A 25,958-nucleotide genomic window follows, 5' to 3' on the forward strand; every position below is an offset into this window, starting at 1 on the left:
AAAGGTCTAAAACAAAACAAAACAACAACACCTCGACAGGATACACTTTAAAACAGTATGTTCAGTGAAGAATTTGTCCCCGAAATACTCATCCCTGCAAGGACCCCCAGGGCCAGGTAGGAGGGGATTGGTGTGAGTGACTGTAGTCCCACAGAACAGTACACCTGGTACAGTCAGCAACTCAGTCTTGCTTGCCCTTCTTTAACACCGCAAGGGAACTAGTAGGGAACACCCATATCCAAGTGTTTGCCGGCAACCCGGACAGCTGTGGCAGCCCTTAGAAAAAAGGGCCGCAGTGACAAAAGGGCATTCCACACAGACACACCAGATCTGCGCTTCCCACAGCACCCCTCTTGGTCACTTCTATATTCCGCAGACAACCCCGGGAATCTCAGAGGCGAGAAGCTGGCCACCTTTTCCAGGGTTGGTCCGATCCGTGGAGGTGGGCAAGTGGGGAGCTCCTAAGGAGGCCAGTTCCCAAATCCATCCCTGCACAGTCAGGTGTCTCTCGGCTGCCAGAATGAGGATGCAGGCGGCATGAGCCGGCTGGACCCTGAACAAAGGGAACCAGTGCCCCAGAGGATGCTGTGCCCCTCACGCCCCACCCAGCCGGGCTAGGATGTTGTCTGGCTTGCAGGTAGCCTGGCTTTCGTTCGGCAGAGGGCTGTATGGTCCAGGCCAGCGCACAAAGCTTCACTTCCTCTGGGCCAGCCCCCCACCCACCCACCCCCAGACCGCCCTGACTACTACTGCGGCCTGTGGCATTCCTGAGGCCACCACTAGGACCCTCACGCCCCCGGGTGCCAGGTACTGGGGAGCAGAGGCCAAACGGGAGCCGCTCAGCTGGTGGAGGCGGCGGCTGGGATTAGCACGCCTTTTTAGGCAGCCGCGCCGCCCCACGTAGCGGAGTCTGCAATCGCTGTGCGAGAAGCAGGCTCTGCGTAGCCAGAGCGTCCCCGCCTGCGCTGGCCGGGGGACAAGCTTCGGGCCGGAGCGCGCGCTGGAGGCTGAGCAACTTCCAGGCGCCTAGCTGCTAGGTGAGCTCGGGCAGAAGACCAGAACCTGGAGGGGCGGGGGTGTGCGGGGCTCCGGGGCGGGGCAGCCTCGGTTCTCCAGCCCACAGGGCCACCGCAGCAGTGCCACAGGCGCGCGGACTGGAACAATGAGGCGCGCGGCGCGGGGCTGAGCGCAGCCACTCACTGGCTGGAAGCCCGAGCTGCAGCCGGCGGCGACGTGTAGCGCGTTGCCGGGGAGGGGACCACGCCAGCGCGGGGTCGCATGAGCCCTTACCCGGGCCGAGCTTCCCAGGGCATCCGTGTGAGAGTGGGAGCGCGTGGTGCGCGGGCCCGCCCGCTCCGCCCGCCCTCCCGCCGCGTGGCTGCCGGGGAATAAAATGTGACACGGACGAATCCTACTTCGGCGCCGAGCACAGGCGAGAGGACAAGGTGAGTGATTAGCGCACGGGTCTGCGGGTGGGGTGGGGTGGGGTGGGGGTTCTGCGACCCGTTATGTCCTGCCGGAATCACCTTGGCGGGTGCACTGAGCTACACAGAGTTGGAGGAGCTCAGCTACCGGGAACCAGCGCTGTGTGAGGGAGAAGCAGGACACTCCAAAGACGGTGAGCCGAAGGAGGTCTTGCACTTGGGTCACAGGTGGACACAGTTAACTCTGAGGACCAGAAACTGTGCGTTGTTTTGATTGGATTTGATTTGGTTGTGAAAGGAAGTGGAGATTTTTATCAAATTCCCAGACCCATCTTAATGCAAATTAGCACTCTTAGAGCTTAGAGAGCATCCTACTGACTTTTTTCTTCCCTGTGTGGCTCTAATGTTTAGGTGCAGAGGGATCTTCGGAAGCCTCCTTAAATCTGTTAATTCTTAGGCACTTGGCTGGCGAAAACTCCGCATTTGGGTTGTTTAATACTCCCCCCAACCCTCCGTGTAGAGTGATTATGTGGTGAATTCCTTTTAATACGGAATGTGACATCCATCTCCTTTGGACTTGACGGTACTGGTGCTGTGGGGCCAGTGAAGTTAAACTCATGGTTCGACGCAAATTAGGTTTTCCAAAGAGAGCTGAATAGTGCCTTGGGGAAAGCTATGCTTTCCAGGAATTTTAAATGAGACTTTTGTGATTGCCTCCCAGCTTCTCCTTCTGTGTTTCTTGGGGCATAACTTGCAAAGCACTGTGGGGTGTGAAATTATGTGCATCTGGGTTTTGGTAAACTTTGGAGGTACATTTGGAGGTCCTTCTGAAATTTTGACGAGAAATAGGTCATATTTGATGGAGATCATTGTCTCTTGGACTACTGAGCAGTCTGGTATGTAGGAGCATACAGTGGTCCTCCTGTGGGCTGCCTTTCTGGGTCAGGGGGCTCTTCGGCTGACTTAAACACTATGCTTTCTGAACATTAAAACAAAACAACCCAAAAACGAGCAAAAAAGAAAAAGAAAAAAACCAGAATCCTAACAAGAATTACCTTTTCAATCTTTGTTTTTCGTGAGTGTTGGATGGCAGATTTGGGGTAACACTTCTTTTTGAAGGAAAAGCAATGTGTGGCTCTTTAGCCAGTTTCTCCGTCACTATTTTTTGGGAATTGACAACCGATTTTTCCCCCCATTTTGTTCTAATGTGTGGGAATAAGTGTCAGCAGTGGTGTTTGAGTATTGTAACTGAAGTGAACAAAACAATACTAGATTTTTGGGTTCTGAGTTTTACTAATAAGTCAGGAGGCTGCTGGGACATGCAGAGAGAGGTTCTCTATCTGCCTCTCGCCCGGGACTGAGAGAAACTAGAGCATGGTGCATCCGTTTTTTGTTTGGTGAAGATGACGCTGCCTGAGTTTTGAGCTGAATCCTTTGAGAGATTTTTGACCCTCTCCTTTTACGGCTCCGATCTCCCACAGTTAAGGGTGCTGGTGGTGTGCACAATTTAAAAAGCAAAGGTAAGGATGGCAACACACATCTGGAAGAGTCAGGCTGAGCTTTGTTGATATCTGAAAAACGTGTGAGTGAGGTATTCTTAGAAAGGAACAGTCATCTGCACCTACTTCTGACCATGAAGACTAGGAGGGAACACATTCGTGTTTCTGAGTGCATCCAAGCTAGCCATCAGGGCTGATCAGGTAGAGTTGAGGTTGCCAAGAAATTGGGTACGTATGTATGTCTTCGCCTCTATGCCGTTTTGTTTCTCTCTTCTTCGTCTTCTGAGCCGGTTCCCTTGCTGAGCAGATCTCTTGCTTATATTCTAACTGGACTCGTCCTCTAGTATGGGATGTACCTAGCCGTTTTTTTGATAAGTGCTGGCACACTTGTTCCTGGTGTGAAGCAGCCCCTGCTTACATAAATAAACCTCAGAAAAACTTGGGAACATGTATCCCCTGGGAAATTAACTAATCCAAAGCTCTGCTGCCTCATTTCTGGTACTCTGAGTAAAAATTATCATGCATGGTAGTAGGAAGTCTTCCCTTACCCATAGATTCCTCTCCGAGTATACCGTATTATATATACTATTCCTAATCAAGTGTGCTTTTCCTCCTTTGGAATATTCTGGAGTACGACCTTAAATTTTTATTGCTTAAATTAGTGTTTAATTCAACTTCCTTAAGTGTCTAAGCAAAACAAGAGTTCCTTTGTGGTCACTGCCTGTTACGTTCTAATCTTTAAGCCTGAATGCCAGAAACTCATTATTCGCCAAAGATGAGAAGTATATATAATTATAGGAGAAACAATTTCATGGAATCAGACACTAATTTTGGAACCAGGCAAGAACAGGTGGATGGATATTAACACAGACATTTTCAATGTTTTTAGCACTGACTGTTGATGAGGGTGCCAAGGGCTAAATAGGCTATGGATAATGACCAGCTACTATTAGCAGATAAATATTCAGTTTAATAAAGCTTCTCTCTCTCTTTCTCTCTCTCTCTCTCTCTCTCTCTCTCTCTCTCTCTCTCTCTCTCTCTCTCTCTCTCTCTCTCTCACTCTCAAAGCCCACCACTGTACCATTTTGGAAAGATTTGTTTGTAAAGGTTAGCACACATTCAACTCAAAGATTGCATCATTTGGGAGAGATGGGGTTAATAGGTCTCTTATCAAATCTGAAGTTTATTATGATCTGAAATTTCCAGAAGCCCTTTGGGTGACTAGGGAACAGTGGTGGTATAGGAAATGTCCCTGGAACTTGTACAGTCTGCATGTGGAATGTATTAAAATGGGGACTAGGCCACCTTTAGGCTTTACAGGACCCAGTGATCTCATCCAGCACTACCATCCATCCCAAGCTGGCCACTTGGTAAAAGCTGGGTCTCAGCAATGTCAGCCACCATAGGACACCGCTCCCCAGAACCTAATGCCTCCTGATATGGAGAGGAAGAGTGGCTTTGTGAGAGGAAATGACCCCTGGAGGTTTGCTCCCACTCGCAAGCATGCTGCCTCTACACAATTTTTGTAAGCCTGTTCTGCCTCCTGCTGTCTGTCCCCTGTGTTCCTCTTGAGGAAAGAATTCCAAGTGCCAGACACAGTTTGTCCCTGCAGACATGGGAGAGTGTGAAGACTGAGTTTACACATTTGCAATGGGCTTTCTTGAAGAACAAAGTGATCAAGCAGATCAAATCTACTCCCTATTGACCTCTGGTGCTGGACTCTTAAGCTCGGTGATTTAATGTTCTGGTGTACTTAAAGTTGATTTTCTTGGCTGCCCCTGGAGAAGGTAGCAATCCAAGGAATAATAATAGCAACTGATTTGCAGGCATTGTGTGCCACACCCTGCCATTTGCTTTGCATAGATTGAGTACACTTTAGCCACCGATGGGGGGAAGAGGGGTCAGTGGGGGAGTATTCTTGCTGTATTTTAACATTGAGAAGACTGAACCTCAGAAAAGTGAAATGTGTTGACAGAGCTGGGGAATTTGCCCAAAGCCTATACTGCTGGGCTGAGCTCTACTCTAAGAAGAACACAAAAGACCATGTCATCCTTCTGTCTGACCAGAGATGGCTAAGACGGTGGATTATCATCTTCTGCGTCCTGCTAGAACTGCTGGGTGGGGCGGGTGCACAGGGTGAAGGAGAAGGCAGGGGCCTCAGAGACCCTGCAAGCACAAGGAAAGTTTTGAGATAGAACTTATTTTGTTCGTTTGAGACAGGGTTGCTCTGTGTAGCCTTGGCTGTTCCGGATTTGCTTGCCTCTGCCTCCCCGAGAGCTGGGATGACAGGTGTGAGCCACAGCACCGGGCTGAGCTAAACGTATTAAGTGGGTTATGGCATCTTGAGAGTCCAGACAAGCAATATTAGAGTGAAACTTTGCCTGACAGGAAAGGAGACCATATTGAGTGAAATTTTTAGGCAAAGATTGTGTTGAGACTGGAGAAAATTATGCATCTCCTATGAGTTCTCAGGTAGAGGAGAGAGGGTATTCACAAGTATATTGGCTAAAGCACCAGAGGGTTCGCTGCAGCAGAGGCTGCAGCCGTGATTATTAGGCTCCGTTTTCATAACTTCATATGTCACACATTCAGCTCTGTTCACTGCTGCTTCTAGTTTGGGCCTGAGAGAAAAATGCTTTATTAAATTTCAAACCATTGGTTTTGCCTGTTTGAATTATACAGATTTTTTAAGTAGAGAGTCTTGTTGTGGTTTCTGATGACTTGACTTCAAATTAAGCTCTGGTAAGGTAAACCTCTTATGTAATCCAAGTACTTTATTATTCAGATATCAGTCTGAAAAACAGCTTTCTTTCTTTTTTTTTTTTTTTTTTTTTTTTTTTTTTTTTTTTTGGTTTTTCGAGACAGAGTTTCTCTGTGTAGCCTTGGCCATCCTGGACTCACTTTGTAGACCAGGCTGGCCTCGAACTCACAGCGATCCGCCTGCCTCTGCCTCCGGAGTGCTGGGATTAAAGGCATGCGCCACCACACCCGACTGAGAAAAAACAGCTTTCTTGAATTCATGGTGTTAATGATTTTTATGAATTGTAGCGCATGACTGTGGGTGAAAACTTAGTTAACATGGAATTTGTTCAGGTTGGTTCGCTCAAGTGTAAGAGGAGCCTATAGGATATGATTAAATGCACGAATTCATTATTGCTATTGAGGAGGGCGCTAACTGTGCAAACTGTTTTAAATTTTCAAAAAGAAACTCATCTTAGTAGCATCTCCATGTGGTGCTGTACGTGGTGGTAAATACTTGAAATCCGAAGCAACCTGGGCTAAATAACAAAGTCACTACTAGAATTTGCCCTTCTTACTAAGAGAACATTCCTTTTCTTACATAAATTAACCCTGACAGGGTGAAGTGCTCTAAATTGCCTGGGACGTCTAGGAAGATACCCAAACGTGTAGGAACCTTTAGTTTCTTATGAACAGGACATATGTGGAGATGTATGTGTTAATTTGTGTGTATGTGTATTTGTGGGATGGGTCTTGTGGGTAATTTTCATAGCAGGCAGCGTCTTCACAGGGCCTTTGGTGTTTTGCAAAGTGCTTTTGACTGAGAAGACTAACTCTGGAAAGGCCCTGGGCAGGGCATTTACTACACCGACCTCAGACTGAGGGCTGGACCACTGTTCTGTGTATGCCGTTTTTCTAAGAGATAGGCTGGGCCAGTTATTTCAGATCAACATGAACTTGGTCAAATATTGTAGATGACTCAGCCTCTCTCCCAGAGAACAAAATGTTGTTTGAAGTTGTCCTGAGTAACAATGTCTTCTACCTGGCTGGACATAGGAGCAGATTAAAGGTTTTAAACAGTAAGCCTAAGACTTTTGTTTTTTTAAATACTACACTTCCTAATTCTCAAATGGAATTTTTTGAAGACACCAATTTATCAGTAAATGACAAATGGGCAAGCATGAAATATATTTTTCTGCTCTGTCTATCTGCAATATGTATGTTGTTATGTGTGGGTATATAATTTCCATTTTTCAAAGGAAAGCCCCTAACTTGTCTCATAGTATAATTCAGAGTTATTCTGCTTTGCATGTAGAAAATTAGGAGGGAGGAGACTTGAACTCATTAACTAATTTGCCCAGTTTAATATGGTTGGCCCTCTGCGTCTGTGGATCCTACACGAACAGTTTGACCAACAACAGTCTATTTGGAAATAATTTCGCAAAACTGTGTCTATACTAAACACATACTGACTTTTTCATGGCATCATTCATAAACCACTGAGCGTAACACGTGGATAATCTAGAGAAGACTGAAGTAAGTGCGAGGGTGTGTGTAGTGACTGTACTGTCATTTGATATGATGCACTTGAGTAACCAGATGGTCTTAGAGCAGTGGTTCTCGGCCTTCCTGATCCTGTGACACTTTTACACAGCTCCTCATGTTGTGGTGGTACCCAATCATAAAATTGTTTTCTTTGCTACTTCATAACTGTAAGTTTGCTACTGTTATGAATCATAATGTAAACATCTGCGCTTTCTAGAGTCTTAGGCAAGCTCTGTGCAATGGTCATTTGACCCCAAATGGGTCATGACCCACAGGATGAGAACCACTGCCTCAGCCCATAGTTCATACGTCACAATAGCAGTTTGGATACCGTTCAAAAATATATTTGAGTAATCATTTGAGATGAGGGAGTTTCAAAAACTGATTTAATCCTGTAGGAAACCGGTATCTGTGTTTGTCCTCGACATAATGTGAGAGCTTCCAGAAGATAAACACAGCGTTCTCATATGTATGCCCTCATCCTACGCTTTGCATCACAGACTTGAAATGTATCACACTCTACTGTACTCAGACCCTAGCAATACATCACCTGGTAGAGGAGAAGTTGTAGCACACATTACATAGTATCCCTCTTATGGAACAGTTAAAAGAGCCCTGTGTTGTTTCTAGATGGCGTGCTTAAAACAGTTACCTTGCAGAACTGGCTGAGCTTAATCAGGTGTGTGGAGGGCCTATAGTATTGGCAGGATCAACTTACTTTACCCATAATTCTCCCTGTATGGATTTAGTCATCTGGACGGAATCTACTTGGTAGTTAGCAGGACACATGTTGAATATGACAGGTGAGTGTATGATATTGAAACTTACAAAGTTATCCTGGGAGTCACCTTCTGAGTGGCTTACACGGTATTCTTGGAATTAGCTTGTGGTGCTTAAGAAGCCACTCCTAGATGCTGGCTCTGCCATGCTACGAGAAGGTGCCAGGTTTCTGTTTCATCGAGACAGCAGAGCAGGATCTTTTTCAAAAGTCATTGGTAGGATTCTTCCTTGCCAAGCCAGATAGTATACCTATACCAATTAATCTGCCCTTTAGGATCCATATTTCCTGTGAACCCAGATTGTCTTCCCTCCCAAATACTACTTCAAGTTATGTATAGGATGAGAGGCGGGTATGCATCCACACTTAAGAAAACTCATACACGGGGCTGGGGAGATGGCTCAGAGGTTAAGAGCACTGGCTGCTCTTCCAAAGGTCCTGAGTTCAATCCCCAGGAACGACATGGTGTCTCACAACAATCTATGATGAGATCTGGTGCCCTCTTATGATGTGCAGGTGCACATGCAGGCAGAGCACTGTATACATAATAGATAAATAAATAAATCTTTTTTTTTTTTAAAGAAAATTCATACACATTTTGAGTTGTTTTCTTTAATATTTTTTAGTATTGCAAGTACACAAGGATTGGTAATTGCAATAAAGTATCTAAACACAAGTCTTGCTGTAGGATCTGTGACCTTGCTAGGTATGCAGTGCTTATATCCTTCCGATAACAGCATAATATTTGCAAAAATCTGCATACATTATACAAGTATCCTTTAAATCATCTCTAGGTGACAGGTGCCTAATAAAGATAGTTATAATGGATATTTTAGAAAATAAGGACAAGAAAAAAAACCTGTGTTCAATATATATGCAACTTTTGCTCGGGGAAGGGAAGGGATACTTTTTTATTCATTGCTGGCTGCATCTGTATATCTAGAACCCATGGCTATAGCAGGCCTGTTAAACTGTCTGGTCTGTGTCAGAGCTCTAGAGTGCTGCTACATGGAAAACTATTAAATATTTTGCCACTGTTACCTGTGCTGGACTTTAGTGACCGTTTATACACCACTTAGTGACTGTTCATGAATGGGATATGTTTTTAGAAAACATAGAGAAATAGATTTCACCATCCACAAACTCCTTGTTTCCTTCCTACTTACATCAGGCTTAATCAAAATGGTCAACAATTTAATGCAAAGTTAAATAGGAACAAAAATATTGCTTATGCATTAAAAAGTTGAACATTTCTGTAGTTTTTCATGTGGACTCTTTTCAGTGAGTGATAACGACTTTAGAATTGTTGTTTCTATCACGAGGGCCTAGTTTTGTCATTGGGTACACACCATAGGGTTTTTCGTTTTGTTGAACATTTCTGTAGTTTTTCATGTGGACTCTTTTCAGTGAGTGATAACGACTTTGGAATTGTTGTTTCTATCACGAGGGCCTAGTTTTGTCGTTGCGTACACACCATAGGGTTTTTCTTTCTGTTGGCTGCAGCCATGGCTCAGAAATAAGTTTTAAAGAGTCCTAAAAGCTTTGTCATAGTTTGAGCAGGACCCCTGCGCCCAGATCCGCCCATCATGATGTTCTTCTTGTAGGTTTCTTGGACCCTCTGGATCCTTCTATTTCCCCATTCTCCCATGCTTCTCTCACCTAAAGTCCCAATAGCACCAGCCAAGGACAATACGTGCAGTAAACTTCAAACCCCTACCCAGATCTAGCCAATGGACAGGACATTCTCCACAGTTGAGTGGAGAGTGGGGTCTGACTTTCACACGAACTCTGGTGCCTCACATTTGACCACGTCCCCTGAATGGGGAGACCTGGTGGCACTCAGAGGAAGGACAGCAGGTTACCGAGAAGAGACTTGATACCCTATGAGCATATACAGGGGGAGGAGGTGCCCCTCAGGAACAGTCATAAGGGAGGGGAATAATGGGAAAATGGGAGGGAGGGAGGAATGGGAGGATACAAGGGATGGGATAACAATTGAGATGTAATATGAATAAATTAATAAAATATATTTTTAAAAAGTTTCATCATGAAGACAAAGTACAGAACAAAAACAACTAGTGAAATTTCTATTTCTGACTGAATTTATCACATATGAATTGTAAACCTGGCATAATTTAATACTGGCAAATGGATATTGATGCACAGATAGGTTTTTTTTGTTTTTTGTTTTTTTGGTTTTTCGAAACAGGGTTTCTCTATGTAACCTTGGCTGTCCTGGACTCACTTTGTAGACCAGGCTGGCCTTGAACTCACAGCGATCCGCCTGCCTCTGCCTCCCGAGTGCTGGCATTAAAGATGCACAGATAGTTATGGGAGGGATTTTTGCACAACTTCATTAGAGCTTCTTAGATGCGGTAGAGAAAATAGCGTGGTATGAGGGAGTCAAGTCAGACTGACTCTTTGGCACTTTTATCTTTTCAGAGAGGTTTTGTCATGCAGTGTGGAAATAAATGGAGATGCTAGCAACTTACTCCAGACTCTTCCATGACATTAGCTTCCTAGCTTGTACTAGAGTGTGAGGAGCAACTTTAGAGACCTATCTTCTTTACTGAAACTGAACGTTTAAAGGCAGTTTTTTTTTTCTCCTCAAAGGTGGAAAGATGTCTTAAGATTTAGTAAAGATGGAAAAAACAAGAGAAGCCACGTGAAGCTGGAGAGATGCCTCAGTGGTAAAGAGCGCTTGCAAGTGACTTGAGTTTGGTTACCAGTAGTCACATTGCAAGGCTCCCAAACACCTTAACCCCAGCCCCAAGACGGTCCCATGTAACACTCTTCTGGCCTCGTTAGGCACTTGCGCGCGCGCGCGCGCACACACACACACACACACACACACACACACACACACACACATGCACACAGAGAAAACTAGAAGATCATGGAATACCCAAAAAGCAAATGTAATTTAGCTGATCAGGATACTGGCAGGTTGCTTAATAAAGGTTAGCTGTAGTCAGATTATGCTGTATGAATTCTGGATTCCCCTAAAGCTTACATGCCTTGTCTTACATCCAAAGGCAGCTGCAGATGATCTGTGTAGAGCTGCACCTGTGACAGAAAAGCCTACATGCAGGGAGGTTCTATGGCTGCCTCCCGAGATGAAGCTGTGTCTGCTACCTGCTCCCAGCAAAGCTAGCGTCTCCACAGCCTGCCCTGGGGCAAGAGCTATTTAAGGGTTTGGAAATATGTTATTGTGTCCCCTGGGATTGTCAAGCCCCTTTCCTCTTCTAGGCAGTGACATTTATGGTTTTTGGAGGGTGACTATTTCTTGGGCCTCGGTTTCAAGGTTTTTATATCCTTTAAGGAAAATATCAAGTAGAAATGGCCCCCTGTTTACAGAGGCTAATCTATGTTGCCTCTCTCTAGTCTTTTTTTTTCTTTTATTTTTTATATATTTTATTAATTTATTCATATTACATCTCAATTGTTATCCCATCCCTTATATCCTCCCATTCCTCCCTCCCTCCCATTTTCCCCTTACTCCCCTCCCTTATGACTGTGACTGAGGGGGACCTCCTCCCCCTGTATATGCTCATAGGGTATCAAGTCTCTTCTTGGTGACCTGCTATCCTTCCTCTGAGTGCCACCAGGCCTCCCCATCCAGGGGACGTGGTCAAATATGGGGCACCAGAGTTCATGTGAAAGTCAGACCCCACTCTCCACTTAATTGTGGAGAATGTCCTGTCCATTGGCTTTTATTTTATTTTAAAGATTTATTTATTTACTTATTATGCAATATTCAGCCTGCATGTGAGCCAGCAGTCCAGAAGAGGGCACCAATCTCATTGTAGCTGTTTACGAGCCACTATGTGGTTGCTGGGAATTGAACTCAGGACCTTTGGAAGAAGAGCCAGTGCTCTTACCCTCTAAGCCATCTCTCCGACCTTGTCTTCAGCCTTTTAAGAATGTTTGTCCATCTGTTTTTATTTCTTCATGTTAATGGGGCACAGTGGGGAATGCTGATACATGTACATTTAAACATTTGGCTCCTTTGTTTTATATTCTTTTCCCTTTCCTTTTATATCTATCTATTTTCTGTTTTGGCCATCTCCTTACTATTCGACTTTGCTGTCTTCCTTAGATGTCCCAGCCATTCACCACAGCATGCAGGGCCAGGCCTCTGATCTAGAGCGTCCGTGAGATTGTGCTTTACAATTGGGCCAGGTCTCGGACTCCTCTCTTCTGCTCTTCTTCTAGCTCATTCTGCTCCCAGGCTATTTTTTCTCCTTTTAAATAGGTTGTCTCATACACACACACACACACACACACACACACACACACACACACACACAGAGGTGGGGGGTGGGGGAGACAGACAGGAACAGGCAAGGGGAGTTAGTTAACAGCCTTTCTGCTTTCTTTTTTTCTTTTTTTCTTTTCTTTCTTTCTTTTTTTTTTTTTTTTTTTTTTTTTTTTTTTTTAGGTTTTTCGAGACAGGGTTTCTCTGTGTGGCCTTGGCTGCCATGGAGTTGCTTTGTAGGCGAGGCTGGCCTCGAACTCACAGAGATCCGCCTGCCTCTGCCTCCTGAGTGCGGGGATTAAAGGCGTGTGCCACCACGCCCAGCCTCCTTTCTGCTTTCTGTGGATGCATTTACCACTGTCTTCTTACCAAGGCCTTTTCTTCCCTCTCCCCCTTTCTTGTCAATAAGTAAGAATCTGTGCTCAAGCTCCATAACTCATGGTGTGCATGATGCTCGATTGGTGGGTGCGTCCTGAATTTTATTGAAATTTTTAAAATCCTAGAATACTGAAATAAGGACTGTCCACTCCTTAAATGTGGGGGGAGTGGGCAAGAGATACCCTTTACTTCAAGTCAAATCCCCTTGGAGATATCTCCCCTCTTAGAACAGAGTAAAAATAATGGGCCCAAGGCCAGGTGGATCTTTTGAATATATGTTATCTTGTGCTTGAGGGCTTCTATTAATAATTTAAAGAAACACATTTATTAGCTGTATTGTGAAATCAGCATTAAACCACTTAACCTTAAAATTCGGTGACAATTGTGTGAAACCCAAAGAAAAACCCGAAATGCGCACTTATTTCTATAGTCATTACAAATAAGGTTGAATGATTTTCTTTCTTTAGCAGCCCATTCAGAACGGAAGGGCGTGAGAAACTGGTAAATACTTAGAACATAAATTGGGCAGGCTCTGTCTGTAAAGGATTTATAAAGGCACGTCGCCGAGGATTCATAAGTTCTCTATTAAATCCTAACAATTAGGACTGTACCAGCACCTGACAAAGATAATAAGGCAGCATTAGCGCAAATGAGCTCAGCAGTGTTTTGATATTAGACTGCATATTTAATTCTGCCTGCCCAAGTACCATCCACGCATTGCTGTTGGAATATGGGAAAAATTACTTTCAAGTCCCTGAAGAATTTTATATATGCAGGGCTTTGACCCTTCAGGTTCAGTCTAAGCTCGTCAGGTCAGGAATCTTTTTTTTTTTTTTTTTTTTAATTCACATTACATCCCGATTGTTATTCCCTCACTCTTATCTTCCCGTTCCCCCCCTCCCTCCCTCTTCTGCCCTGTTTTCCTCCCCTCCACCTCTGACAGAAGGGGACCTCCTCCCCCATCATATGACCACAGCCTATCAGGTCCTATCTGCATAGCCTGCTTCCCCTTCCTCTGTGTGCCCACCAGGCCTCCCCACCAAGGGGAAGTGATCAGATGTGGGGGGCACCAGAGTTGATGTCAGAGGCAGTTCCTGTACTCCTCACAACTGTGGAGAATGAGGTGTCCATTGGCTAGATCTGAACAGGGGGTCTAGTTTTAATTCATGCATTGTCCATGGTTGGTGCAACAATTTGTGCAGGGCCCCCTGGGTCCACATCCGCCCACCTTGATGGTCTTCTTGTGGGGCTCCCGAACCCTCTGTGTCCTTCCATTCCTCCCCCCCCCCCCCCGCACACACACCGCATTCTTTCACACCACGCTCAGTGTTCCACCCAGAGTCCAGCAGCAAGTCCCAGGATCTGTCCTGCTCCCCCACCATCTGACCGCAGCCTGTCAGGTTTCATCAGTTTAGGATATCCTGCTTCCCCTTCCTCTGCATGCCCGCAAGGCCAAGGAGCAGTGATCAAATCACAGGCACCAGTGTTAGTGTCAGAGGCAATCCCCACTCCCCCTCCCCCACATGGAGAATTAGATATCCGAAGGCTACATCTGAACAATGGGTCTAGGTTCTCTGCTTGCAATGTCCTTGGTTGGTGCGTCAGATTGAGCAGATCCCCCTGGGTCCAGATGCCCTAGGCTTGATGGTCTCCTTATGGAAGGCCTGACCCTTCCGATTCCTTCCATCCTCCAACTCTTCCATGCAACTCTCAGTGCTTTGCTCAGAGTCCAGCAGAGAGTCCCAATATCTGTCCTGATCCCCTACTGGGAGGAGTCTCTCAGAGCATATCCATGTTGGGCCAATATCCACTATAAGTGAGTATATACCACGCATGTCACTCAGGATGGTCTTTTCTAGTTCCATCCATTTGCCTGCAAATTTCAAGATGTCCTTGTTTTTCATAGCTGAGTAGTATTCCATTGTGTAAATGTACCAGAGTTTCTTTATCCGTTCTTTGGTTGAGAGCGCCAGATACGTTGGTAAGGGACTGAGTCAGGGGGTCAGTGTGTACTAACAGGGGTCACTGTACAGCAGCGCTGTGCATCTTCAGGCATCCTCGTGGACTCCTGCATCTCTGAGTCTCAAACACTCTGGATCCCTCTTCCCAGGATCTGTATAGTTTTATTTTGGCTTGTCCAATTGTGTTGTCTCCCAAAAGGTCAAGTTGAAACTGGGAGCGTGCCTGAGACATGTGACTAAATTCAAAGGCCTGTGTTAGCCGCTCGCAGTGTTACCAGTGCTGGGAGTTAGAGACACTGAATGGCTGTGAGTGGAAAATGATGCATTTACTAAATTGTACAGATGGAAGCTGAGACAAGTCAAAGTGCATGGAGCATTTGTGTACTGTTTCACTGTCCACTGATGATGGGCTAGATGCTAGGAGTGCCGAGGAGGAGAACTGAGGTGGACTCATCATGCTGGGGACATCACTCTGCTGGCATTGATAATCATGCTAAGTGGGTGTTAATGGCTTTTGTAGGCTAGCTATTAACCGTTATCCTGCAGGCTGTCACAGGCTGCCAGTGTTGCTGTCTGATGGCCCTGCCAACACCTGAGCTGTGCCCTGTCTTCACAAGACAGAACTCAACTGGACCTGAATTTACTCACCAAGAAAATGATGCTTTTAAGTTAAGGGAAACAATTCTATTATGAGGATCCTGGGCGGGTCCCAGAGCATCTCTGTGTTGCTGTTATTCACAGTAATGTGTGAAATGTGAAACTCTGGAAAAGTTACTTCATGTTTTGTAATAATCTTAGATCACTGCACACCCCAAGCCCTTTTCATTTTCCTTCTGAGTCATGCTATGCCAGCTTAATAGAGCTTGCGTCGCCAGCTGGTTTCTGTGTACTTTTAATTATGCTGTTGTCCTTAACAAGGATTTGATAACAGGATGTGGTTAAAGTCTTATACTTTTGTTCTGCAATACTGGTGCCAGCCAAGAAAGCCTCATCCTGCACTAAAGCCGGCTCGTGAAGCCCAGAACACTATCGGGAAGCCGTGCGCAAAGACACTTAACAGTGCCTTCAAAATGATGCCAGACATGGGGGAGAGAGGATGGCTGGCCTTGACATCTATACTGACAGGTTGGTGGGTGTTGACCCATTTTTTTTGCCAGGTTTTCTTTTTGTATTTGTTTTGTTTTGTTGTTTTTTTGTTTTTCAACTGCATTACAGTCCTCGGGCAGTGAAAATGAACATAATGTGGGGCTTCCTAGAAAACTGGCAAAGTGAGTTGATTAACGAGAAGCCCTGCCATTGTTTATGCTCATAATCATCTGTAGTAATTGGAAATTACAGCATTTTGGGCTCCGTTGGTAAATTTACTATTAACCATTAGTTCCACAATTTCACACACCACAATAATGGCCTTTATTTGGGGAAATTAAAACCTTTTCTTTGGAAGCTTAGGGTGATGTGTAACGTGACGTTAGTCTTTGATGACTCGTGTGTGTGTGTGTGTGTGTGTGTGTATGTGTGTCTGTGTGTGTGTGTGTGTGTGTGTGTGTCTGTGTCTGTGTCCTCAATCCTGGGCAAAGTGCAAGGATTCCCAGGTGACAGCTGTGTAGACCTGGCCTGGAACCTCTTGCCACTGTTCTGGAGAGGGGTTCCCAAAAGCCACGGCAGTTCGTTCTGTCCTTCAGTCACACCAGGTAGAGTGGAAAGGTGCTTCCACTGAGGCCGGCCTTCTTACATTCTTCATAAATAAAAGCTTGCCTGCCCCAGCTCTGAGGTTAGGAACTTCCAGGCCAGGGTGGTCTAGTCCATCGTACTTTGGGCCTGGAAGAGACCTTTACCTGAGCAGGTGTGATGGAGCGCGTCAGAAGCCTTCTAGCTGCTGACTGAGTTTAAACTTTAGCTGGGTCTCTGCTGGGTCAAGCAAAGAGCTTAGCTATTTGAGGAGTTACTGAGAGAGGTCTAAAAGCAAGTGAGAGCTCTCTTTTCCCCCCAGGCTCTTTGATGTTCTGGAAAGGCTTACCTGGTAGCTTTGAAGAGCCTAGATAGTGGGAGGGGGTAGGCACTTTTAAAACCATCACTGGGAATTCCAGGGGCTCTTCAGCGCCTTCCTGCCCTTCTAGCTTTGCTCCCGGCTCTTGGATGTTACCACCTCCAAATTCCCGGCAACATGCCTCCTTTTAAAGCCTGTCAATCCTGGGAGTTTGTCTATCTAGCGCTCTTATTAGTAGCTATCCAGGGCCTCTCAGGGATATAAAGGGTGTGCTGATTGGCATTTTTTTTCCAACAAGATACAAGCTGGGATGATCTGAGTAGTGGAAACCTCAATTGAGGATGGGCTTTCATCACATTTGTTCTGTAGGCAGGTCTGTGGGGACTTTTCTTGATTAATGATTGGTACGGGAAAGCCTGGCCCATTAAGAGCTGTACTAAGCCCTGGGCAGGAGATCCTGGGCTGTGTAAGAAAAGCAAACTGAACAATCCAGGAGAAGCCAGCCAGTAGCAACATCCCTCCCTGGCCTCTACTTCAGCTCGGAAACTTGCCTCTAGGTTTCTGCTTTGAGTTCCTGTCTGACTTCCCTCCATGGCAAGTCTATAAAATGTAAGCTGAAATCAGGCCTTTCCTCCCAATCTGCTTTTAGCTGTGGTGTTTTGAAACTTAACCAAAACAACTTGGATAAAAGAAAATATGCCCTAGTTAGCAGTGGGCTCCTTAAAAATACACTCTTTTATGTGTGTTAGTGTTTTTGCCACATCTATGCCTGGTGCCTCTGAAGGTCAGTAGAAAGCATCAGATCTTCTGCAACTAGGGTTACAGATAGTTTGGAGCTGCCATGTGGATGCTGGTAGCCACACCTAGGTCCTGTGCCGAAGCAGACAGTGCTCTCACCTGTTGAAGCATCTCTCTCTAGCCCTTATAGTCTTTAAACTTAAGAATAAGCAAGTAGAAAGTACGGAAGAAAGAAATTCATTCCAATGAGTAACGTACTTAACAAGTAGCTTTCCTTTGCTTTGCTTCTTTGAATTGTCCACTTATTCATACTCCCCAGGCATAAGTAATGTAGTTGGGAGCAAGAAAGCACATCTGAAGGTTGGTAATCCCCATCCCAAGAGCAGAGATAAGGTGGCTGTTCAGTCAACTCTCTGTGGGTGCGTGGATGGTGTCTTCTTATATTGGGTGTCCCCAAGAGGTCTGCAGTCACTCTTCTCCCTCACTTGGAATTTCTTGCTGGTCTCTCATCTTTCTCCAGTCCACCACAGAAGTACTTCCACGATGACAGCAATTCCCAGGAGGCTCAGCCAACGTGGTTACTGTTGCTTCGGGACCTGCGCATAGTTACTTAGTTTATGACATATGAACAGTTTATTTTCAGTGTAGCTGAGGCCAGAATGAGACTTCATTATAAACCAGTGTCGCTGAGTTCTCCCATCTGTGAAGGTGCTTTGCAACTGCGGACGGCAGCCATGGAGGAGAAGTGAGCTCCACTTCGGCAGGTTCAGGCTCAAATCCCAGGGCACTGAGGAGATCTGTGAATCATCCTCCGCCTCCATTTTGTTTTTTTTTGTTGCTCCTCTTTCTTCCCCTCTTCTCCTCTTCTTCCTCTTTTTTTTTTTTTTTTTTTTTTTTCCTTTCAAGTAAATGAAAACAAAACAAAAAATAAAGTGCATTCTAAGCTTCAGGTTCTATCTCTGTCACATAAGACTCTTTTATGACAAACAGTATTTTGAGGGGCTAGCAGAATACCTTCCCAGAATGACACAAGCTCAGCATCCTGGCTCCCATTTGGAGCCTAGCAAAATAGTCAAAGGAAGATGGAGTTGAGTGCTCTCCAGCCCATATTGTTTCAACAGCCTCTGTTAAGCCACATGGCATTTTGCTTCCACATTAACTCTTTGGATAATGCCTTGTGCTGTGAAGGTACTGGCCGTTGATATAACTTAAAAGCCAGGCGGTGCTTTTGAGCGAGGAAGAGAAGCAAAGCTTTGTGGTAGAAATCCTCAGTTTCGCTTTCTCCTGGAACTCCAATGCATAGTTTTAACAATCCTTTACCTCCAGTGCACATCTGGTCCTCACTGCAAACAGCCCTTTGAAACTCAACGCCTCTTAGCAGCCAAGGGCACATTCCTGGCCCCTCTTTCCTGTTTGTACAATGCTCTAAAAGATCAGGCCTGCAAGGAAGTACAGTCTCTGTTCAGAGAGGCCATTGAGGTCACTGAGTCAGGGAGAGACTTCGAGGTTATATGAAACGTGTCATCTTTTTATTTTCGTTAAGGTATCAGAGGTGACTTCACCATACTCCTTCCTGAAGTTGTGGGTTGGGCTCGTGGCGCCGTGCTTGGCAGTTAGGTGTGTCTGGCATGCGGTAAGTGGAAGACAAAAGCTCAGCTGAAAGATACACAGAAAATCAGAGCAGGTGAAAGAATGAGCTGCCGGTCTTCAGGTGTTGAGATGAATCCCAAGCTTGGAACAGTGGTGGAAGACTTGGACGCTGAGGGACCTGTTGTGGGAAGCTGGATTCTGCCTTGTACCAGTGCAGAGTGACTCTATAGAGTCAGTCCACTTGGAACTCCATGCTGCCCTTTACAAGGACTGTCTGTGGAATGCTGGTCAAAATTTAAATGATTTTTTTTTTTTAAGCAGGAAATAAATTCCCTGAAAGGAAGGTAGGACACTCTGTTTATGCTGGGCTTTTTTAGTGCAAGCAGTTGACTGAGAAAAAGAAATGAGAAAGGAAAGGAGGGGTCCCAGGTTGTTTGGATTTCCTAAAGTGCGGATGTTTCCTTTCACTTTGGAAGCAGCACATGGTTCTGGTAGGTAGTATGGGGCTCTTTGGTAGTTGGATTCCTGCTTGCCACAAGGCAGCCTGATTACCTTGTGTACTTGTTCAGCTTTGCTGAGCTTCATACACTATGGCTGGCCCAATCCTGTGCTCCAGGGAGATCAAGGATGCTGATAAATGAACGGGGGACAATGCCAGGTGGTGGCACAATTCACACATTGCTAGTGTCCGCTCTGCTTATGTGCTTTGCACCTTTCTCTCCCAGTTCACTGTATCCACTGAACAAAAAATTCAGACAGAAGCAGGAAGGCTAGTGTGAGCCTTCCAAGCCTATGGCCCTAGGTGACCGCACAGATGACAAGCCCAGCGTACCAGCCCTGATTGCGTCTCATGTATTCCTAGACAATGTTGTTTCTTGTGTGCCTGAAATGTGCTGTCTACAGCAATGAATTTGTATAGATCTTTTCTCTCTTCTGCTCAGTGACATCACACTGCTAGTTTGAAGTTATCTGAGGAGGAATAAACAGAGATGGACAAATGCTAGCCATCAAGGTGTCTTCCCCCACTCTGTCTCACTGAAAGTCTGCTCTAAAACATCAGCAAGCCTGCAGAGTTGGAATAATAAATTCCTTTGGAAAATTCATTACAAGTTGTGGCTACTGTGGCCATTACAGAAGCCATTAGAGAGTGTGAAAAAGGAAAAAGAGGATGGAATGGTCATTCCTTGAGCCTTGGTCTTTGTGAAACTTCAATTGTCTTTTGTCTGATTAAAATCCTCTTCCAATAGCTGGGTGTGGTGACACACGCCTTTAATCCTAGCACTCAGGAGGCAGAGGCAGGTGGATCCATGTGAGTTCAAGGCCAGCCTGGTCTACAAAGCGATTCCAGAACTGCCAAGACTACACAAAGAAACCCTGTCTTGAAAAACCAAAAATAAATAAATAAATTCCTCTTCCAGATGAGCAAAACTGTCTGAGACTACACTACTCCCTGTTGGAGAAGCTCTTCTGTAGTCTAGTAATCTTCCCACATTGATAAACTTAATAAATGAAAATGACAAAACAAATACAAGTATTCTTGACTCAAATGTTCATTATCTTTGTTTTAGTCAATGGGAGTATGAATGTATTTAGCATTGTCATTGTGTGATACAGGAGATGGGACCCATGGCCACACATGTGCTGGGCAAGTGCTTTATCACTAATCTAGTCTCACCACTTGTGAGGTGTTGTGAGCACAGGAGGGAATCTAGGAAGGCCAGGAAAGGTCTTAGGAAAACAGAGCATGCACAAGCCTGTAAGTATGTGCCTGTCATTCTGTGTGGTCCCCGGGATTGAAGGGAGAAGCTGGTTTGGTACAGGCGCTGGGAGTTCACAATTGTGGTCAGTCCAGCATCTGCTGCATAGTTTGTTAATTTCAGTCAGTATGTTGAACTTTGTCTGTGTGGGACTCTTCCCACCGTGCCAAACCACTGAAGCACACCAGGAATGCAGCATTCTCTGTGTTTCTTTCAGGCATGTGCTCCAGTGTGAACACTGCTTGTTTGTTTGTTTGTTTGTTTGTTTGTTTGTTTGTTTCAAGACAGGGTTTCTCTGTACAGCCTTGTCTGTCCTGGACTTTCTTTGTAGACCAGGCTGGCCTTGAACTCACAGTGATCCTCCTGCCTCTGCCTCCCCAGTGCTGGGATTAAGGGCGTGTGCCACCACACCCGGTTTAGTGTAAAGATTTTCTAAGGTAGCTCCTGAGCCATTTTCCCAGTCTCCTGTGAGGCTTGGATAGAACCTAGGACGGTGCCTTTTAAACACACCTGTGTAGAGAGTCACAGCCACAGCAGGCACCACACATTGGGAAATTCTGTTTTACAGCTTCCCTGAAATCCACATGAGAAGATAGGACACGCCCTCACTGGTAACGATCTTCCCAACTCCTCTTCCCTTTACACCCAGTCTGTATGGATCACCACAGTTGCTATAAAAAGTTGCAAGCAGGTAATTATTTTTCTTAGTTATAACTGAAAAAAAACTTTTTTTTTTTGCCCCTGCCCAAGGATGACATGCAAACTTATGCTGTCCTTCATATATTTTATATTTTCTTTTGTTATCTTTTTTAAAATAAATGGATGGATGGATACAAGAAAAGTTAGCCACTAGGGTAAATGTTAATAACTGATCTGTCACTTAAGCCTTCTGGGAGGGAGAAGGTCAGTTCTCTAATAGAGTGACACCGGGTGTCTAGGACAGGCCTTATGGAGAACTTATCTTCTGTGGCACAGGTTAGTTAAGTAGCAGCAGGTCTCCCCATTAGCCAACGCCAGACACTGGCTTCCGAGTCTTTTACAAGTGTGCCTTTTCTTGGGTGCACACAGCCTCATAGTGGCTACTGCCAAGATGCTGTGAGGATATCATCATCACATGGTGATCTGCTTCAGGATCAGCCTCAGAAACAGGGTGCTTTCAACTGTGGGGAGGGCTCCCTTCCCTGTGCTTGCCAAATAACTGGGAGTTCTTTAGGAATAATTGCTCGCTGCTCACAATGAGCAGTCTCTATTTTTATTTTTTTAATTTTTTTTAGATCCCTCAGTTTCAATTCACAGCAGCCGATCATAAGCTGCAGTCGCCTACTTCGAAATTTTTTCCACTCGCAAGAAACTACATTGTACGAGAGTAAGCTTTCTAGTTAGAGCTCCTAGGGATAGCCATAGCCATTTTAGTTTGTGTAAGTACACACTAAGGTTTTTGCACAATCCTGAACGTAACTGGTACATTCCTCACAGCGCATCTTTATCATTAAGTGATATGTGACTGCTGTGGAACAGCATCCATGGTCCCATCCAGTCCATATCATTGGATCATGGCCTCATTTATGTAGATTAGAGCTCTAGAACCTTTAAGTAATTCTCTTTTTCTCATCGCTCAGTGCCAAAATAAAACTGAGAATAAATAAGACAATGAATAGGAACCAAGATAGCTGCGCTTTCATTTTGTCTGCGTCCAGAGAGCTGGGTGAACTATGTAATTTGCTCCATGTCTCTATGCCTTTTAGAAGACAAAGGTGTTAGAGTTTTGTAAGGTCCGCTCCAAAGATTGTAACTCCACCGATAGTATTTGCATGTAAGGCACAGACTCATGGCTCTGCCCTTGAATTCATTTATTTGGGACCTGGGACAATAGGGATGCATTTTGCCTGTCAAATTCTTCGGATTTAAATAGCTGAGCAATGTGGTTAGCCCAACACTTGGTCACATTTCTTGTTTGCATAGCTTTCTGTGTCTAGGGATGCTTGCTCCGCATACTGACTCCAGGTCTGTGCCTGGGTTAGAAAGCAGCCTCCATGCCCCTCCTCCTGCTCCCCTGTGACTCTATTTAGATCGATACTTCATCTTCCTGAAGAACTAGGACTAAAACTGCCATCCTAACAAGAGCAGCAATCAAGCTAGAAAGCACATAATGTGGTGTCCACCTACAATGGCCATACATGACTTGAAGATTGTGGTGTCAACCTACAGTAGCCATACGTGACTTGAAGATTGCATTCTGAAAAAGCCAGAACATTTGGTGGGTATACTATTCCTTTGGAAGAAAAGTGAAAACCTTACATTGTTCAGAAATGAATTGTACAAACAGATCTTTTTTATCCAAATCATCTGTCATTTTAAGTAAAGTTTGGTGGATGAAGTCACTCTTCCTTTCATAGACATCATAAACATTTTCCTTTTTCAGAAAGCAATCCAGGGAGTGTCTATTTTTAGTGGAGTTAAAGCTGTGTTAAGTTAGTATAAAATAGCTGCTGCAACATTTTTAGAGGAAAGAGAAAAAGCTTTTATTTAAATATTTCTAATGGCAGAAGTAAAATGAGCAAATTTTATTGAATGAGAGGCAACACATAAATATCGGGCCAGCTTTATGGGTGCATGGCAGTGGATTTAGCATTATATTTAAACTGTATGTCACATATGGAATGATATCTAGTAATATTATATCTGAATATAAGTGGATTGCAAGGGTATTTATTTGTTGAGTAAATAAATAATTTTTGCTGCAAAAATGTAGCATATTCAACATAGATATTAGATTCAGATACATTAATTGTGTGTCATTTATATATTAACTAGAGCATGGCATAATAAACATCAGCCGTTTCACTTATTTATGGCATGCTTTCAAGTGACTCAAATGTTATGAAGACAATGTTGCTGGTTATCTTCATTAATCCTATGACCATGGAAGATAAGTCTATTCAATGTCATCCGTTTAATTCCTACCATGTTACATGGTATCTGGACATTTAGCAAATGCCCAAGGTATATGTATGGTATGTACAAGTTTGCCTGAAGTGATTGGTACCAAACATGTTTCAGATTTCAGATGGTTTTGAACTTGAATTATTTAAAATGCACATAGTGAGGTGTCTTGGAGAAGGGACCCATGTTTAAACATGGAATTCTTCTATGTCTTGTGTGGCCCTTATAAACAGAACAAAGGCAATTTCAGCTAGAGTTTCAGTGTGCTTTTACCTATACCACAGCCACTCAGAGAAGTCAAGGAGAGAAATTTTTACCTGTGGTGTGGGGTTGCCCCTCAAAGTTTCAACTGCTGGGACATTATGAATTGTAGTAGGTACGTCACCAAATTCTCTCTGTGTGTAAATTAACATTTCTACATATTTGTGAATGAGCTTTCTCCTCACAGGACAGGTGGCCAGTGTCCGTGCACAGGCCAGAGAGCTTTACCACAAAGGGAAAGGGTGGGCTGCAGGGAAAGCAGATGCCTGTTGACACGACTGTTGGATGGATTATGTGGTTTTCAGAAGCCATGCTGTCTTTCTTCTCTTTTATTGTGTTGTATTTGTGTCATCCTGGGGGGTTCTAAGTGCAGACTTTGGTTACTCAGCCATGACTACGACCTCTCCTTTTTGCTTTTCTTTCATGTCTGTCTATAATGTCTCAAGAGCAGAACAGAGCTCTCCCAGCCTATTGTATGTGGCTGGTCAAAGCTGTGGCTACCTTGTCATTTCCCCCTTTTCTCTCTGGTTCTGTATGTCACAAGTTAGACTTCTGAAAGTCCTAGTTGCATTGTTGCAAATGAGTTCTAGCAAAATCATTGGTGGAGAATGGTCTTTACTGAGATCCAGAAAGGGCACTGCAGCCTGCTTGCTGTGGTCAGGCTCGAGTGTCATGACAGCCTTGACATTACCAAACACTGATAGTATGCTTTCAGATGCCAGCAAGTCCAATTCACTGTGTGTTTGCGGGTTTGGTAACAGGTGGCTGGATCCTTCTAAAGAAGATTCTAAATAACCTGGGACTTTTCCCACATCATAATGCATGCTGGCCAGGGTCTTAGCTGCCTTAGCTTTTCACTATTGAGGTTCCCCCACTTGAAATGCACTCAGGAATCTAACTTCTCACTCTCCGTTCCTTCCCAGGTTAAATATTTCGGTCTCCCTAAGACCTTCCCTGGATGTTCGCTTAGAATTAGGTCCCCGAGTCTTACCCACTTCTTTCCTTTCCAACTTCCTTCTTGAGCAAACTGCCACAGGCACTGAGGCTGAGTGGTTCACAGGAGAGTCTGCCACCCATTAACAAAGGAAAGGTAGGCAGCACGGTCAATGTAAAAATCGAAACAAAGCCACCTAACCTGGGCAGGCAGGACACAGAAGGATTGGGAAAGCAAAGTCAACTTCAGTAAAACCAAGAGGCAGCCAGGCTGGTCCAGAGAAGGAAGGACTCGGGCAAAGGGAAGGTCTTGTGCAGACACCATGTGGCAGCGTGAGTAGAGCATGTTCACGAAGGGGGATGGGCAGGAGGTGTTGAGGAAGGGGCTAAAACAGCACCCGTAGTGCTGTTGTGTGAGAGTTCTTCAAGCAAGGGACTCTTTAGAGACCTTTGTCTGCATCTGACGCTTCTGTTCTAGGCCCCGCTCTCCCTTCACAGAAGCAGGGAACCAGTCTGACCCCCTTGTGGAGTATGAAGAAACTGGCTCGGCCATTTTTGTTCCTGCCTCATCTCTGGAAAGGTGTCTTTTAGACTTGACCATGAATTAGCAGGAATATACTCAGGTCCCCTTGTGATGTTATCTATTGTGGATGGGAAGCCTGCCCTGTGAATGGAGGAAGGCCACAGAATAAAAGGAAATGTGGTAGAAAAAAAAAATCAGGGAAGACTACATGGTACCACACTCATGTAATTAAGATCTGCTTTTCCCACACCACTGTCTGTTCCATTCAGAAAAGTTACACAGTCCTTCCTTGGTCACTGCAGAGGAGGTTAAAGGTTAATTGTAAAGTATCTTTAAAGGCCCATTTCACATACTAAATACTCAACTTGATTTTTTTTTCATTTCAAAATAATTGCATACATGTGGTTTAATATAAGTTTCATGCTTCCTTCTCATGTTCTCCACCCAGGAAGACATGGTTGCCTTATCCCGTGTCTTTTATGGGATGAGCCCTATCATTAGAAACAAGGTGTTAACACCTTCACAAGATGGTAGTTCTTTTAATAGGTTTTAAAGTCTCATCCTCAAAACCAAATTTTTAAGAATGCTAATCCCACCATAGCGCATCCTCTGAATAGCAAGCAGCACAGTGCAAACCACTGGCA

At 44.8% G+C, this 25,958-nt stretch overlaps 1 protein-coding gene across 2 annotated transcripts in view; it reads left to right on the forward strand.

Annotated features, from left to right (window-relative positions):
* Nucleotides 1-903: 903 nt before the first annotated feature.
* Nucleotides 904-25,958, forward strand: part of St6gal2 (ST6 beta-galactoside alpha-2,6-sialyltransferase 2) — a 66,119-nt gene continuing 41,064 nt past the window's right edge. Inside the window, exon 1 of one of the 2 annotated variants that reach the window (XM_051153063.1) lies at nt 904-1,037. The gene's annotated coding sequence lies outside the window, so the exon portion shown is untranslated. Of the gene's footprint in view, nt 1,038-1,355; nt 1,446-25,958 lie in introns of those variants that run through there. The other variant, XM_051153064.1, reaches the window with a different exon arrangement.

This window comes from Acomys russatus, chromosome 11 (assembly GCF_903995435.1).
Source record: "Acomys russatus chromosome 11, mAcoRus1.1, whole genome shotgun sequence".
Lineage (NCBI taxonomy): Eukaryota > Metazoa > Chordata > Mammalia > Rodentia > Muridae > Acomys > Acomys russatus.